Source organism: Mustela nigripes, chromosome 15, assembly GCF_022355385.1.
Source record: "Mustela nigripes isolate SB6536 chromosome 15, MUSNIG.SB6536, whole genome shotgun sequence".
NCBI classification, from domain to species: domain Eukaryota; kingdom Metazoa; phylum Chordata; class Mammalia; order Carnivora; family Mustelidae; genus Mustela; species Mustela nigripes.
The window spans coordinates 83,873,700-83,888,481 of record NC_081571.1 but is presented as its reverse complement, the minus strand read 5'-3'; the positions used below and the strand labels follow the sequence as shown (position 1 = coordinate 83,888,481).

Sequence of the window (14,782 nt, the reverse complement as noted above, 5' to 3'; positions counted from 1 at the left end):
GGGGACCTGTGACTGAGAAGAGGCCAGGAATCTGGCTGCGGCAGTAGGGTAGCAGACATGCCCTCCCTGCCTGGTCTGGACCTTGCCCGACCTGCGGATCCCGAAGCCCGGAGCGGTGGGATAATCGTCAAGACTCCGAGGGCGAGCAGCCGAACCCGCCGGAATCAGCTTACGTGAAGAGTTTCCTTGGAAGGAGAGCTGGTTGGTTACACGGCACGTGCAGGAGCCCCCAGTCCCAGGGGTCTGGGAAGAGCAGGTGAGACGCCCCCGCTGTCGCCCCGCACCCCTGCTGCCCCTCCTTCCTTCTCAGACTCAGACCGGCTCTCTCGCCGTGGTGGACTTTGATCACGAGACAGGAGCTCATTCCCTCCGTCAGTACCAGTGAGGTTCTGGTACTTCCTCCAGGAAGCACCCAGTTGGCTGGCCTCAAGCCCGTCCCACGTAGGACTGAGGCCTATCCCCACTTTAGAGTAGGGTCGTTGGTCTGCCCAGCCAGTGCGCTGGTGTGGACAGGGTGAGGTCCCGGGGGTGGTCATACAAGGAGACAACAACCATGCCTCCTCGAACCTGGCACTGACCGTAAGGATGACAGGTGCCCCGGGCGTGTCTCGGGGTTCTCATCGCGGGAATAGGCCCCGACCACAGCCCTCGCTGTTCTCCTCCTGAGGGACGCCGAGGAAGCCATCGGCCTCGAGGAGGGACCGTGGCGGGCACTGAGAACATCTGCGGTGCCCATCCCACACGTGCGCTCGGCTTACGTTTGCAGGTGGCCCGGTGGTCCTCATGTCCCACTCGAGTTCATTGGTGATGTGTGGTCTGAGGACACGGACCGTGGTGTGGACTTGGGCCATTCAGACGTGGTCCTTGGCACGGGGGGGAGAGCCACAGATGGAGAGCAGCAGCAGGAATGACGGAAAACTCTCGCTTGCCGTCAGGGAGCCGTCCAGGTAGTTACACAACCCCTCCAACCACGGGCCCTGGACGGCCTGGATCTGCTCCATAACTTCCTCCACACGACCACCGAGAGAGCGAGGTGGCACCTGTGGAAGGAAGCTCCCGGCATTTCCCTGGAAGGGTGTGGGAGGCCGAGCCGGGGAGACCCGAGCACTCACTCATAACAGTGTGCCCTTACCGGGGTGCCTGGGGGGCTCAGCCAGTCAGGCAGCTGCCTTTGGCTCAGGTCACGATCTCAGAGTCCTTGGATCGAGTCCTAAGTCCAGATCCCTGCCCAGCGGGGAGTCTGCTTCTCCCTCTCCCTCTGCTATTTTGTGCTCTCTTCTCTCTGACAAGTAGATAATTAAGAATAAAAAAAACCCTCATAGGTTAATAATCTAACCTGTTCTGGAGGTGGGAAGTCTACACTCGGTCTCACTGGGCTAAAACCGCGGTGGCTGGCGGCAGTGCGTGCCTTCTGGGAGCGCTCTAGAACCTCTTTCCTTACTCTCCTAGCTTCCAGAAGGCCCCCCATGTCCTCAAAGCTCGTCCTGTCTCTGGTTCTCCCTTTTGTATGGGTTTGCTGTGGCCTCTGTGATTGTTGATTTCATGTGTCAACTTGGCTGGGCCATGTTGCCTAGTTATGTGGTCAAACATTATCCTAGATTTTTCTGTGTGTTGGGATTTATGTTCAGATTGGTGGTCTTGGAGTGAAGCAGATTGTTCTCCGTAATGTGGGTGGGCCTCATCCAATCAGTGGAAGGCCTGATTAGAGCAAAGGCACTGCTCTCCCTTAAGAGGGAGGGACCTCTTCCAGGAGATGGCCTTCAGATGCGACTGGCAACACCACTCCTGCCTGGGTCCCCAGCCTGTCCCCGCTCTGCAGATCTGAGACATGCCACAATCCTGGGAGCCAAGTTCTTGAGATAAATCTGTCTCTCTATCCACCACTTATTGGCTCTGTTTCTCTGGAGAAACCGAATGCAGGACCACATGGGCAGTCCAGGGCGATCTCTCCATCTAAATTCAGATGATTGGCAAGCTTAATTCCATCTACAACCACAGCTGCCCTCCGCCAGCCAACACATGCTCACAGGTTCTGCAGGTTCTGGGCCGGGCACACAGACGCATCTCTGTGGGACCATTGTTCCACTGAAAACAATGTCTTTTGCACATTTCTGACTGGATTGCTTATTCTTTTACTGTCGAATTTTGAGAGTTCTTTGTATGTTTATTCTAAATATGAGTACTTTGTTCGATATTCGATGCGTAAAACATTCCTCCTGGTCTGCAGCCCGTCTTTCCTCTTCCCTACAAGGTCTTTTGTAGAGCAACATTTCTTTTTAATTTTGCTGAATCCAGCGTGTAGAGGCTGCTGCTAGGCGACAGGCCTGAGCAGTGGAAATCTGAGTGAAGCAGAAGGGCCCAGAGTGCCCGCCGGGCTGACACCAACAGGCCCATGAAGTGACCCACCTGGAAAAAGCCACCAGCCCTGGCTGACCCATGGGCTATGTACAGCCAGCCACAGTTCCTAAGATGAGCCAAGTATCCCACACTTCTTCAGTCTGCGGTGTAAGCCTGTAACTGGAGCATCTGTCAACTGCCTGTGGCAGACTGTCTCTCCCTCGCCGCCCTGCCCGCCACTCTGTTCCCATGCACCCAAGAAGCTTCTGCTCCGTTGTCCTGCCCTGAGTGAGTCCCACTGATCTCAGCTGGCCGGGCGCCCCCCACAGCACACTGTTTTCCCCCATTGACCACGCTCTCGGTGTCATATCCCCTCAGCAAGTCTCAGGTCTTGAAGATTTCACTTATCTTCTAAAAATTTTATGTTTATAACCTATAATTATTGTCTGTAATCCATATGGATTTTAGGATAATATTTTTTATATCTGAAGAAAAGTTTTGCTGGGATTTTGATGGGAATTGTGTTAAACCTGTATGTCAGTCTGGGGCATTGTCCAACGGTTTTCTGCGAGAATCGATGTGATCATGTGACTCCTTCCCCACTAGCGTGCTGATGTGGTCAATACAATGCGGAGTGTCTCCTGGCTTATGTTTTTTCCCCTCCACGGTGCTTTTCTGTTTACTCCATTCTGCTACAGAGTCCACCTTGTGAGGTTTTTTTTTTTTTTTTTTTTTAAAGATTTTATTTATTTATTTGACAGAGAGAGATCACAAGCAAGCAGAGAGGCAGGCAGAGAGAGAGGAGGAAGCAGGCTCCCTGCTGAGCAGAGAGCCCGATGCGGGGCTCCATCCCAGGACCCTGAGATCATGACCTGAGTTGAAGGCAGAGGCTTTACCCACTGAGCCACCCAGGTGTCCCCACCTTATGAGTTTTTTAAAAAATCTTCAGACACTGTATTTTTTAGTTCTAAAATAGCCATTTGGTTCTTCCTATTTTCTGTTTATTTGCTGAAACCCTATCTTCATGGAGACTTCCTATTTTCACTTGTATTGATTCCTGTGGATGCGTGTGATCTCACCACTTTGAAACCCTCACCAGACAGTTCTAACACCCGCATGACTTCGGTGTTGGGTGTGCTCACGTCTTCTCGTTCTAACACCGGCGTGACTTTGGTGTTGGGTGTGCTCACGTCTTCTCGTTCTAACACCCGCGTGACTTCGGTGTTGGGTGTGCTCACGTCTTCTCGTTCTAACACCCGCGTGACTTCGGTGTTGGGTGTGCTCACATCTTCTCGTTCTGCACGTTCTCTCCCTGCTCCCATGTGACCTGTGGTCTCTGACACCTGGTCAGTGCGTGCCTCGTGGTGTAAGACTCTGGGTCTCATTTGGACCTTGTCCTTTGCCGGCTGGCCTCTGACACTGCTCCAGGGTCACCATCACATCAACGGGCTTGGGGGAGGAGGGGGAGGTGAGCGGAGTCCGGCTTCCCTGCTCAGCCTCCTGCACCATTGCCTGGGCTGGGCGGTGGTAGAGTAGCCTAGTGAGGGGGCAAGGCAAGGCTCCCCATTCAACTTTGGCCGGTGGCTGGGACAGGGTGACATTTTTTCCTGTGGTGTTTGGCTGGATTAGAGCTGCTACAGTGTTAATCCTGTAGTAGGAGCCCACCCCGTGCTGCTGTCATTTGGTTAGAGGGAATGAGGATTCTCATCGGGGTCTGTGGTATTTCTGTGTGCCGGCGTCTCTAGCTGGACCCTCTGGGGTTCACAAGACAACCCAAGGAGCCAGGGGCCTCACTGCCAGGCTGTTCCTTGGGTCCTGAGGCCCCTTGTTCTCTGCCTTCTCTCTGTCTTCTGGAGAATTCTCGCATTTGTTTGATGCACGATGTCAGTGGGTTTCACTGTGCTTCGTGAGAAGAGTAGGGGAGGGGTGTCTGCTCCAGTAGTCCCCACTGGACGTCCCTGGGGCTCACCTGGAGAACACTGGGGCCCACAGCCAGCATGGCCAAGCTGTGGAGACATGGCGTGTACGGGGTTAATAGGCCAACTCACCTGCTAGCTTAACCCCTTCCTGCCTGGCAACCTCAGACAAGTCACTTAGACGGAGCCTCCTCGGCTGCCACAGAATCCCGCCAGGACAGGCGCTCTATGGTCTGAGTCCTTTATCCCCTCCTGGTGCCTCCTCGCCCCTGCTCACTGGGCTGAGTCCGGTCCCCGGGGGCCTCTCTGCCGCACCTGGCTGTGTCCGGCCCTGCCCCTCCTTCAGCGGCTCTCTGACCCCCTCACTGACGTCCTGTCTCAGGAGCTCTGCTTGCTGCTGCTGCGTGGCTTCTGCACGGTCATGTGGTCCCAGGCCAGACTCCCTGCTGGCCGGACCTGGACGGGTGGGGTTGGCAGGATTTGGGGGTTCTGGGAGGGAAGAGGCACCCTCGGGCACGGAACAAATGCCGCTGGGGTCAGTGGGGGGGACAGAAAGCCCCGGGGCCAGGGAGGGAGCTGTGGCCCGCACTGGTTTCCAACCTCTGCCCCCAGAAAAGTGGAGTAGGGGGAGAGTCGGATGTCTGCGTCCACCGGGAGGCCCGGGGGGCAGCGGGAGGAGGTGACCGTGAGTCCGTCTGCACGTCGCCAGGCGCCCCAACCGAATCGAGTTTTTGAAGCCCCTTTACAGTTGTTTTCACTTATGAAAATGTCCCGGAGACCCGTAATTTGGCAATATACGTATAATCCATTGTTTCGAAACCAGAAGTGACGCTGCTGCTGTAATGTAAACTGTTCTCCCAATGAAGGAATTAAAGGAACGTAATTGGAGAAGTATACAAACAGTGATTAATACGCTGCCTCTTGCAAAGACACATTACAGCGTGTAATCTGCCTGCACGGGCGTATGCTGTCAGTGCTTAATCAGGCGTGTGAATGTATTCAGGTGTTAAAGCGCGCTGTTAGCTGGGACGGGGCTCGGTCATTTGCGGAGCTGTTTGTGCTGCGTGGTTGCCGGCTCTCGGCGCCTCCCTTCCCTGCTCCTCTCTTTGGTCTCTGCAATCTGCGCGATTGTCTTCTTACTTTTGTCTTCAGATCGCTTTAAATAGAACGACGGGCTGTGTCAGAAGCGCAGGGCTCTGGGGCCCCGCAGATCTGCCGGGGGGCGTGTGCACAGAGGCCACTGTGGGGGGGTGCCAGTGGCCCTTCCTCCTGGGCGGACCAGGCTGAGGCCTTGTCCACACAGGCTCGGGCCCCGGGGGCGCTCACAGGACCTCGACAGGCGGCGAGAGCTCTGCGTCTCGGGTGCCTCGACGGGGAGTCCCAAGGGTGGGCCACGGAAGCTAGACGCCACAGGGCAGGTCTGCCCAGCTCCGGGCGTCGCTCAGAGCCCCCCGGACCACTCCTGCCTTCTTCCGCTCCTTCCCCCTCCTTGTTTCCCCCGCAGAGACTGCGTTTCCGGGGCGGGTCCCGTGCGTCGCGGCTTTGGCCACCCGGCGGAAATGCTGCGAGCGGGGGCTGACCTAGAAAAGCCCAGCCGGTGTTTCCCGAGACCAGCGTGGTGGTTTCAGGCTCTGTCCCGTTGGACTCAGTCAGTCTCTGGAACTCAAACGAGGGCCCCGATGGTGCTTTGCGATGTTGTTTTGTCAAAAGCAAATATGCGGGACAGAAGGCGGTGTTGTTGGAGGACGGGGTGGCCTCATCCCTCGATCGTGCTAGGAAGGCTGCGCCGGACCGCGACGCAAAGCCCGGCTGATATGCAGGGTTTCAGTCTCTCATCTTAAAAGAGCGTCACCCGGAGGGACGAGCAGGGAGACGGGGTAGAGAGGCCGCGAAGTGGGGCACCAGCCGCGCTCGCGTGAGCTCCGACCTTCTCGGTCACGGCCGGGAGCAGGCACTGGAGACGTGTCTCGGGCGCTCCTCGTGGAGCAAAGTGTGACCGGGACTTGAAACCAGAAATCCCGAATGTCCGGATCATGTGACCGTTGTTCAGCTTCTAAAACCACGACTTCAAACAAAGCCAGTCTGTGCGTGGGGCGCGGGTGCCCAGAACTCCTTTCTGAGGCTCGATCGCGCCGGCCCCTCGCTGCGGCCGACAGACGCGCGTAGCAGCTTCTTCCTGGCAAACTTGGGAAGTTGTGGTGACGGCGGCGGCGCTTCGAGATCCTGAGGGAGCAGAGCTGAGCGGGCCGTGCTCCGGGCACCACACCACCCAGCGGCTCCCTGAAAGCGGGGCGCGTGAGCGCCTGACAGAGAAGAGAAAATTGGCGCTACACCCCGTAGTTAACGTGACAACACGCGGCTAATGAGCACTTAATGACCCCCAGTCTGCTCGTTTTTGTCACCCATTTGAGGATGTCACTTGTTTTATACTTAGCCCTCTGGTGTGGGATTAGCTCTGCACTAAAGTGAATTAGTCAAGGTTCTTTAAAAATCAGAACAAAAGTGCGAGGAAACGTGTGCAGATATGAAGAGACGAGGCCGCGCGCTCGGAGAATGTGTAATTAACTTGAGGAACTTTTGGCTGAACGTGGGAACTGCGGGAACATCGCACGTGCGTTTGGTGAGACCTTCGCCTCCACGGGGGACGTACCTTTCCCCGGAAACTGTTCCTGGAGGCATAGCAAGGGTCGCGCTCTTTGGGCGCAGAGAGGACAGTTACCGGCTTCTCGGTGGCGGCACGGGGACCCGGCCCGGGCTCACCGGTCACGCTGTCCTGTCTCCACTCTCGCACGCTGTTCTCCTCCGGCCGTTTTCCCTCCGTCTGCACTTGCTCGGCTCCTGTGCCCCTCTTTTCTGCTCTTCACTCACGAGAGTCCGGAGAGCGGCAGGACCCGTCCGCTCGGGAAAGCGCAAAGGGCGCTCTCTGGGTCTCTGAGAGGAGACACCTTAGCAAACCAGTTCACGCTCACGGCTGCTGTGTTTTTGCAAATGAGCGAAAGATGTTTTTGCTCATTGGCTGCTTTTTTAGAGACGACCCTGGAGCCTGGAGGCCGGGGCTGGGTCCGTCTTGGACTCCCCGGAATCAGTCTTGTAGCAGCCACTCGCCCAAGCCTGTGCTTGGTAAGTAAGAGCTCACGCATCTTCTAACAACGCAGGCAACAGCCCTGGAGCCAGAGGCGCAGGTGGAAGCGCAGCGGTTCTCCTTGGACTTTGACGTGTTCAGAGGAGAAGTGCATTTCCACGACGCTGGGGGGCTGCGGCGACCCCCGAGGAAGTGCCGCGGGCGGCTGCAGTTCCCAGAACCGACCGTAGATGTCGACACAGTACGCGGCTCCTTAAACCCACAGGGACCCAGGTGGTTTCCTTACTGGCTCCCGTGGCTGAATTTTCACCATTAGAGACTTCTTCCTTTGCTTGAAATACTGTTATTGGGGGCACCATTTAAGAATTAAATACTTTTGGAAGGAATAACATGTTAATAAGTCAGCAGCCACAGACACCCAAGAGCTAATTAATTTAGGAAACGGCTTCAGGGAGTGCGGTAAGGCATGGTCAGTCTGAAGGACAGCAGCAGAGCAGACCAGCGCCCGCCTGCCGTGTCCTGCCGAGGAGGCTCAGGGTTCCCGGAGAGCTGGTCTGGAGGCAGAAAGGACCGGCTCCCTAAAGGTGCTCTTCACTCAATTCTAAACGTGCGTGCGGGGCTTTCTTGTGCCTCTGCCTGTTTAACTGAAAAGTCACGCAATGGAAAGTCGCAGGAACACGCAGTTCTTGGTCCAGGGAACGGTCAGGCTGTGGCCGGGACCCCTCTGTGTCTGTTTGGAATCGAACACTCAGAAGTCTGACTTTTCCACTTCTGCTAGCCAGCCGCTCTAGGGGGTGGACGGGCCAGCCTTGAAGGTCCGTCCGATGGTCCCGCAGCAGAGCCGCTTGTGAACATCCTCGTTAGGTGAGTGCCTGAGACGGGGGACGGCTGCTGGGGGCTCCGGGTGGCCCGGAGTTCGGTGCAAAGTTGTGTTGCACAAAGACATCTGCAACAATAATGGGCCCTTCCGTTTTGGTTTCCTTTCTATCGATTTATGTTAGGAACATCTACTTCCAAACCTCGGAGATGGCTGACACGGTCATTCGATTGTGGTTTTGTAGTGAAGGAACCATTAAGACAGTGGAGTGAGGGTCATACAGTGTCCACTGGGCAGAGGGATCGGGGCTAATTCTATTCCGAGATCAAAGTCGTGCCAACCCTGAGCGGGTCACGGGCAGGGCTGCGGCTGGAGCCCCGGAGCACGGGCATGTGTAGGAGAACGTACCCCAGCCTCTGCTCATGCAGCAGCTGCACGGCCTGGGCCGCGTCGTCGTGTGCGCAGTGGAGGGCCACGTTCGGGCGACGGTGCCCCGAAACACTGTCCTCGTCTGCTGCAAGACAACAACCCACCGTTCCATTTGCATGTTTCTTGTAACTTTTGTTTGAAATAATGGAGTCCAGTTTTCCAAGTGAAGTTTGAACGCCACTTCCTGAGCTGAGGAGTCACAGTGGCCTGGCCGCAGAGCGACAGACTCTGCGTCTCACAGAGGCATTGCTGAGTCCCCGGGGGAAGGACGCTGTGGATAGGACGCCCCCCACAGCCGCCACACTTAGGGCTGCTCGCGCGAATGGTGGGTTAGAGCCCTCAGCGGCCCCCCAAAGGACAGAAAACCTTGACTCAGCAAAATGAACAATATCTACGTGAGTAAAAACCTGAACTACCTTATGACTTTTTTTACTTTGAAAGCTTCTGAATTTCATTTCACTTGAAGGGAGTGAAGCCTCATCCAAGTCTGGTCTTGTTAGGGTTTTATTTTATTTATTAAAAGATTTATTTGTTTATTTATTTGAAATGGGGGAGAGCGAGCGAGTGGGAGGGGGCACATGCAGGGGGAGCAGCAGAGGGAGAAGCAGGCTCCCCACGGAGCAGAGAGCCCGACGCGGGGCTCCATCCCAGGACCCTGAGATCATGACCTGAGCCGAAGGCAGAGGCTTCACCGGCTGAGCCCCCCAGGAGCCCCACGTAATTCAGTGCATGTGAGGTCGTAATAATACCCATAATATAAGTCTGACGCTGAGAACAGACACTGATGGAGAAAGGAAGAGCGCGGCGGGGGGGAGCCAGGGAGTGAAGGGGTGGGGAGTGGGCTGGAGCCAGCAGGAGACGGGGGAGTGGGCTGGAGCCAGCAGGCGACGCCCCTGGAGAGGCCGGCAGAGCCCCCGGCGGCGGCGACGCCCCCCAGAGTTTCCCTCCGTTTCCGCACCTGCACCTGCCTGAGGACCCTCTCCCGGCACATGAACTGGACCACACTGCTGCGTAGGTGCTCGGAAGTAGAAACTCGGTCTGCTTCCGGGACCCCGCGGACCGACCGCACCGCTCCAGGCCGACTTCTGTGTGCACTTCATTTCCCTACAGACCCTGGGCCCTCCTCCTCCTCCTCTGTACCCCAGCACCCTGCACCCCTGGGCCCGCCCGCCCCTCCTGCTCCAGCCCCGCAGCCCCCTGCACGCTGTGCCCATCTTGCCCACGGCTCACGGCCTCTGCGGGTGTGGGAAGAGGCGGGGCGGCCACGTCAGGAGCCGGACCGCCAGGGTCAGATCGTCTGTGAGCTCAGCTAGAGTTTGGGTTCCTCGTGCCTTGGTTTCCCCCTGTAGAGTGGGACACCTGGTGCCTGCAGGTCCACTCCCGCAGGGGAGGGGTGTTCGGTGCTGCCCGCGTCTGGCCCAGGCGCCGTCCCTCCCTGCGGCCTTCCCGTCGGCTTCCCCTGCTCCGCGACCGCTCCGTCCCACGCAAGTCTGACCGAGAACCTCTCTCTACCTGCTCAACCTGTTCTCTCCCTCTCCTCCTATTTTACGTAACTACCCACTGATGTGTCTTCTGAAAGCGTTTTAAGATTTTCTCCTCTTCTGACAACCGGGTCCAGGCGCCGCCTCATCGTGCCGTTAAAGCCTGGGGGCCGGCAGGGTCCCCCGGCCCCTCGCGAGCGGCTGCGCGAGAGGAAGCCACGGGAGGTTCTGAGGGGCAGGACCCCCGAGAGGGGAGGCCAATACGGATCTCTGAAATGACTCTGTCATCCTGTGGCTGAAAACAATGGATGTTTTGGGGGTGAAGCCACTAGATCGATGCTTCCTTTCAGACGGCCGGCTCCCCGCCGTGGGCGTCACCTTGAAAGCCTGAGGGCCCCGCGGCTCCAAGGACGAGAGCCTCCGCGCTGGCCGTGCTCCTGGGCCTCCGAGAGCTGCTTGTTCTGAGACGCCGCGGCTCGTGTGGAGACAAAGTTCCCGCTCTTTGCTGTCTTTGTGTGGTCAGGTCAGAGCACGGAAACTCTGACGGCTCCTAGCAGCTCCTCCGCACGGGTGTCCACGAACGCTGGTCGGCCTGCTGGCCTCAGCCGGGGGTGGTCGCCGGTCGTCGGAAGCCCGCGCGTTGCCCGCCGAGGGAACAGCTGTCCGGCCGCACGCGCGGTCCGAGAGCCGGTGACTGCCGCGTGTTCCGAGGCAAGGCTCCCGGGCCGCCGTGCCCACCTCCACCACCCTTTACCCGGACGTCCGTCGCCCTCTGACGACGGACCCACACACCCGAAAGACAGCGTTATGTTTAACGTAACTAGAGGAAATTAATCAAGATAAACTGTGATAGAAGGAAAGGGACTGATACTCGCGTATATGAGATCCCAAGCGGAGTCCCTGGGCAGGACGACGAGGACGAGCTCGTTCTCGGCTTTAAAAGTCTCTGAGTTTGTGGGAAGGAGAGCGTGTTCCGCCGGGCGTTGGAACACCCGACGGCTGCTGCCTGTGTTGGTGTCCACATTACACGCACGGAGAGAGAGCCTCGGGGTGCACTGACCCACAGATGTGTCCTGTTGGCGCACCGAGCACGGTGGCGACAGGGCTGCCAGGGGCCCGGGGTGTGACTTTCCAGACCGGTGAGCAGCTCCTGATGAGGGTCCGAAGGGAATGCACCACCTCCCCCAGATTTGCGAAGTCGCTGCCTTGGCAGGTGCGCCCAGCGCTTTCCAGAGGCGGGTGTTCCCTGAAGGCCCCCGTGGCAGTGCGGCATCGTGCTGTGGCCAGTCCTGCAGCAGCTGCCTCACCCCCAACACTGCTTCAGGTTCCCAAGGTAGTTTGCAAGGGCTGTGGGTTTTTGAGCTATTATAACTGATTTTTGAATAATAATACATGAGACTTGAGTGACTCCATGCATTTTCTGGACTTGAAGGGACAGGCCCAGAGAGACTGCAAGGCAGAAATGTCCAGCGCTCCCGCTACCCTAGCTTGGGCCCAGGCGAGCCAGGAGGGTACCTTCCGACAACCTCAGCATCAGTTCCTCCCGATGCCAAGTGAGGGGTGCTAGGAGCCCCCAGCTGAGCCTGTCTACCCAGGACGGTGGAGGTAATAGTACACTGTTGTTTCAAGCCACACAGTTCGGGTGGTTTGCTGGCCCACGCTCTTAACTGGGCATAGGGTCTGTGGTGAAGGCGTGGCGTAGACATTATGGCCGACACGAGGAAACAGTGTTTGTAGGGGCTCATCCAGCTGGAGCAGGTAAGCAAAGCTCACACCAGAACAGTTGCGAGAACCCCACACAGCCAGGCAGAGCCACGCACGACCAGTGCAGCCGTCCGCAGCCACGCACGCCCAGGAGAAACACCGGAACATAGATTTGGATTGCCTGCGGCTTGCGAACCACATACAAGCATGCTGCCCCCTCCTAGATGGGAGATGCTTCCAGACCATAACCGTTCCTAATTATATTCTAGAACGTACGTGCTGGAAGAGGTTTTCTAGAGCTCCACATTGGCAAAGGAGAAGGCTGAGGCTATTCCAGCCCTCGTGGTCTGTTGCCTCGCAGCTGGCAGGAGAGGAGCTGGGGTGCGGCTCCCTCCTCTGGACGGTGAGTGTTCTGGGCTGGCCGGGGCCACGTGCTCCTCGAGGGGACCAGAGACACAGCCACGGGTGCTCTGTGGGCCAGAGCCATGGTGCGCAGATGTGGGGAGCTTGCACCTGGGCTAGCATCTGGGGAGCCTGGGCCCCACTCTTGGGAGAACCTTGAAGCCAGCAACACCCATTGGTGCCTGCTCTGGCCAGTGGACAGGGGCTCAGGGTGGTTCCTCAGGTCCTATAGGACGTGGGGGCCAGAGTGAGTCAGTTCGTGGGGAAGGGTGTAGGACTCCTGAGCCCACCAGAGGGGGCATCCGGAGCAAGGGAAGCCGCAAAGATTTTACTTAAAAAATCCAGACTTTCCTCCGATTTGTCCTCCCAAGGGGCCGCAGGCGAACATCGCCCTGAATCAGCCAAGCTGGAGGACAGAAGCAGAGCGAGGACGCGCTACGGAGAAACAACCTCAACCCTACTCGTCTTACACGACCAGCTCCGGCAGGTGCTTTTTGGTGAAGACTTTCTTGATCTCTGTAGACAGAAGCGACTGTTCCAATCCGTGATCATTAAATCCGACACGGTGCCGTGCGCGCCACAGTGTGTGTGCGAAGGAGGCACACGCAGGTGCGGCCTCTGCCCGCCATCCGCGGGCCCAGGTGTGCTGGCTCGAGCCCCGCATCTCTGCCTCGCAGCCGACCTGCCAGCTCCCCAGCTTGGGGGTGGCGGCCGGGAACCCCCACCGCTGGCAGGCTGTGGGCTCATGAGGACCCCGGCCCGCAGGACATCACCTTTGTCCTTCTTGGGCGGCACCCACACGGCCTCCTGGAGGGCAGGGGCCGCCCCAGCCTCCCTGCACTGGCATGGGTCCCAGGGCTCGTGGCTCATGTCCCGCGGTCATTACACATGCACGTGGGTCACCTTTGTGCTCACTATGTGTGGGTTTTGTGTCAGGATCAGGCCCGAGTTCTCAGTACCCACAGCCTCGGTCTCGCACAGCCGGCCGTCACCGGCTCCCACTGCGTGCCCGCGGATCCTGCTCTGCCGCGGACTGCGCACTTATAAGCCGCTTGTGGGCAGGACTGAGGCCGCGGTGCCCGGGCCGTGCTTTGAGGAGCAGAGTCCTTCCTCGAGTCTTCGTGGCCTAAGCCCCCCTGGGAACATGAAACTCGCAGAGACACAAGAAGGAGCCTGTTGCTGGTGGGGCGGCCTGGGGGTCCCTATGCTTGGTGTTTGGGGACATGTCCATGGGGCCGGGGGTCCTCAGTGAGGTGGCGGAGTAAGGGGATGCCACATCCCCTGCAAACTCGCACTCCAGAGAAGGGAGCCTGAGCTCCCGGTCATCAGGCCTGATCTCTGGAGAGAGGCTCCAAAGTGGGATTTTTAGGTAGAATGTGTGATTTTTTAAGTACTTAGTAGTTAGGGGAAACGGGCCTGGTGGGCTGGGAGGGTTCTGATACTGGGGTGTCACCGTGCGTTGGTCTCTGCCGGCAGAAGCCCGGGAGCCACAGCAGAGAGCAGGGCAAGGCCGGATGGTCCAGGAGCAGCACCCACTGCACGCCTGTTTCCGCCGCTGCCGCTCACGGGGAGCCGTGGCCCTTCTCCACGTCATCATGCCACACGACGGATGGTCTCAGGACGCACTCGTGAGGCGCTAGTCTGTCGGAAAGCTGCAAAGTGCCGTTCCCACGGCTTAAACTTTGAGGGTCCAACTTAACAAAAGGAGTCCAGCCTCCCCAAAGGAAATGGGGGATTTCAGAGTTTATTTCTTGTTTTCGGCCCGAACGGCAGATGACAGGTGCACAGGCTGTTTTCCTGAATTTCACGTTTTAAGTGAATAATTCTGGTTCTTTAATGATCACATGGCGTAAGTTACTGAACAGACAATATTCTGACGTTCTTCTCAAGGTCCTGGAAGATAACGGGACTAAAGGTGCGATGTAACACTTGAGAGAGCTGTCGGGTCCTCACTTGTCCCCGAAGCCAAGACGCCGCTGCCTCGGCCGCGGGGCTCCACGGCCGCCCCTGCCCCAGCTGTGGAAGACGCGACGGCGCTTCTGCCACAGAAAAGCCGGCGGCGCGGGGCGCCCGCGGGAGAGTGTGCAGCAAGGCAGCCGCCCTGTGGCGCAGGGAAGACCACGTCCTCCTGTAGCGCGTCCAGTAAAAGATACTTGCGTTCCGCGGAGAGAAAACACACGAGGATAGGGGTCATTTATTTTAAAAAATTCCTAGTTTTGTAACCTCAGGAACCGAGTGGCGCCTGTTAAACTGTAATTACATCCACTGGCACGGTTTTGCATCCCTTCCATTTGCGTAAGAGCCGAAGAATGCTCTTTACCGTGTCAACACTGTTTAAATAATGACATACTACCTTTAACTCCCCACCTGAGCTTCCAGTTTTCTTTGGATCAACATTCATTTGTCAGTTATTTCTACATGCAACTTCCCCTAAAATACACAGCAGATTCTGAAATAGCTTCACAGCCCTGGTGCGGCTGTCAGTAACGGCCGGAAAATGTCGAGGGTTTGCCTCGGCGCCTTATTTTTATTTATAAATTCCCCCTCGCCTTTGCAACAGGACAGCGCAGGTGACGCATCTGTGTGGGATTCCTGCCTCCCCTTCGGGTTAAAG

General features: G+C 57.6%; 1 long non-coding RNA gene across 3 annotated transcripts; it reads left to right on the top strand.

Moving 5' to 3' along the window:
• Positions 1-169: 169 nt before the first annotated feature.
• LOC132002751 (uncharacterized) lies at positions 170-14,522 on the top strand. Of its 3 annotated transcripts, XR_009399999.1 has the most exons (5): positions 170-256; positions 12,036-12,169; positions 12,540-12,655; positions 13,645-13,948; positions 14,059-14,522. It is a non-coding gene; the product is annotated as an uncharacterized LOC132002751 (long non-coding RNA). The 3 variants fall into 3 exon arrangements; XR_009399997.1 differs by having other exon boundaries at positions 13,645-14,522; XR_009399998.1 differs by lacking the exon at positions 170-256 and adding an exon at positions 710-947 and having other exon boundaries at positions 13,645-14,522.
• The last annotated feature ends 260 nt before the right edge of the window (positions 14,523-14,782 follow it).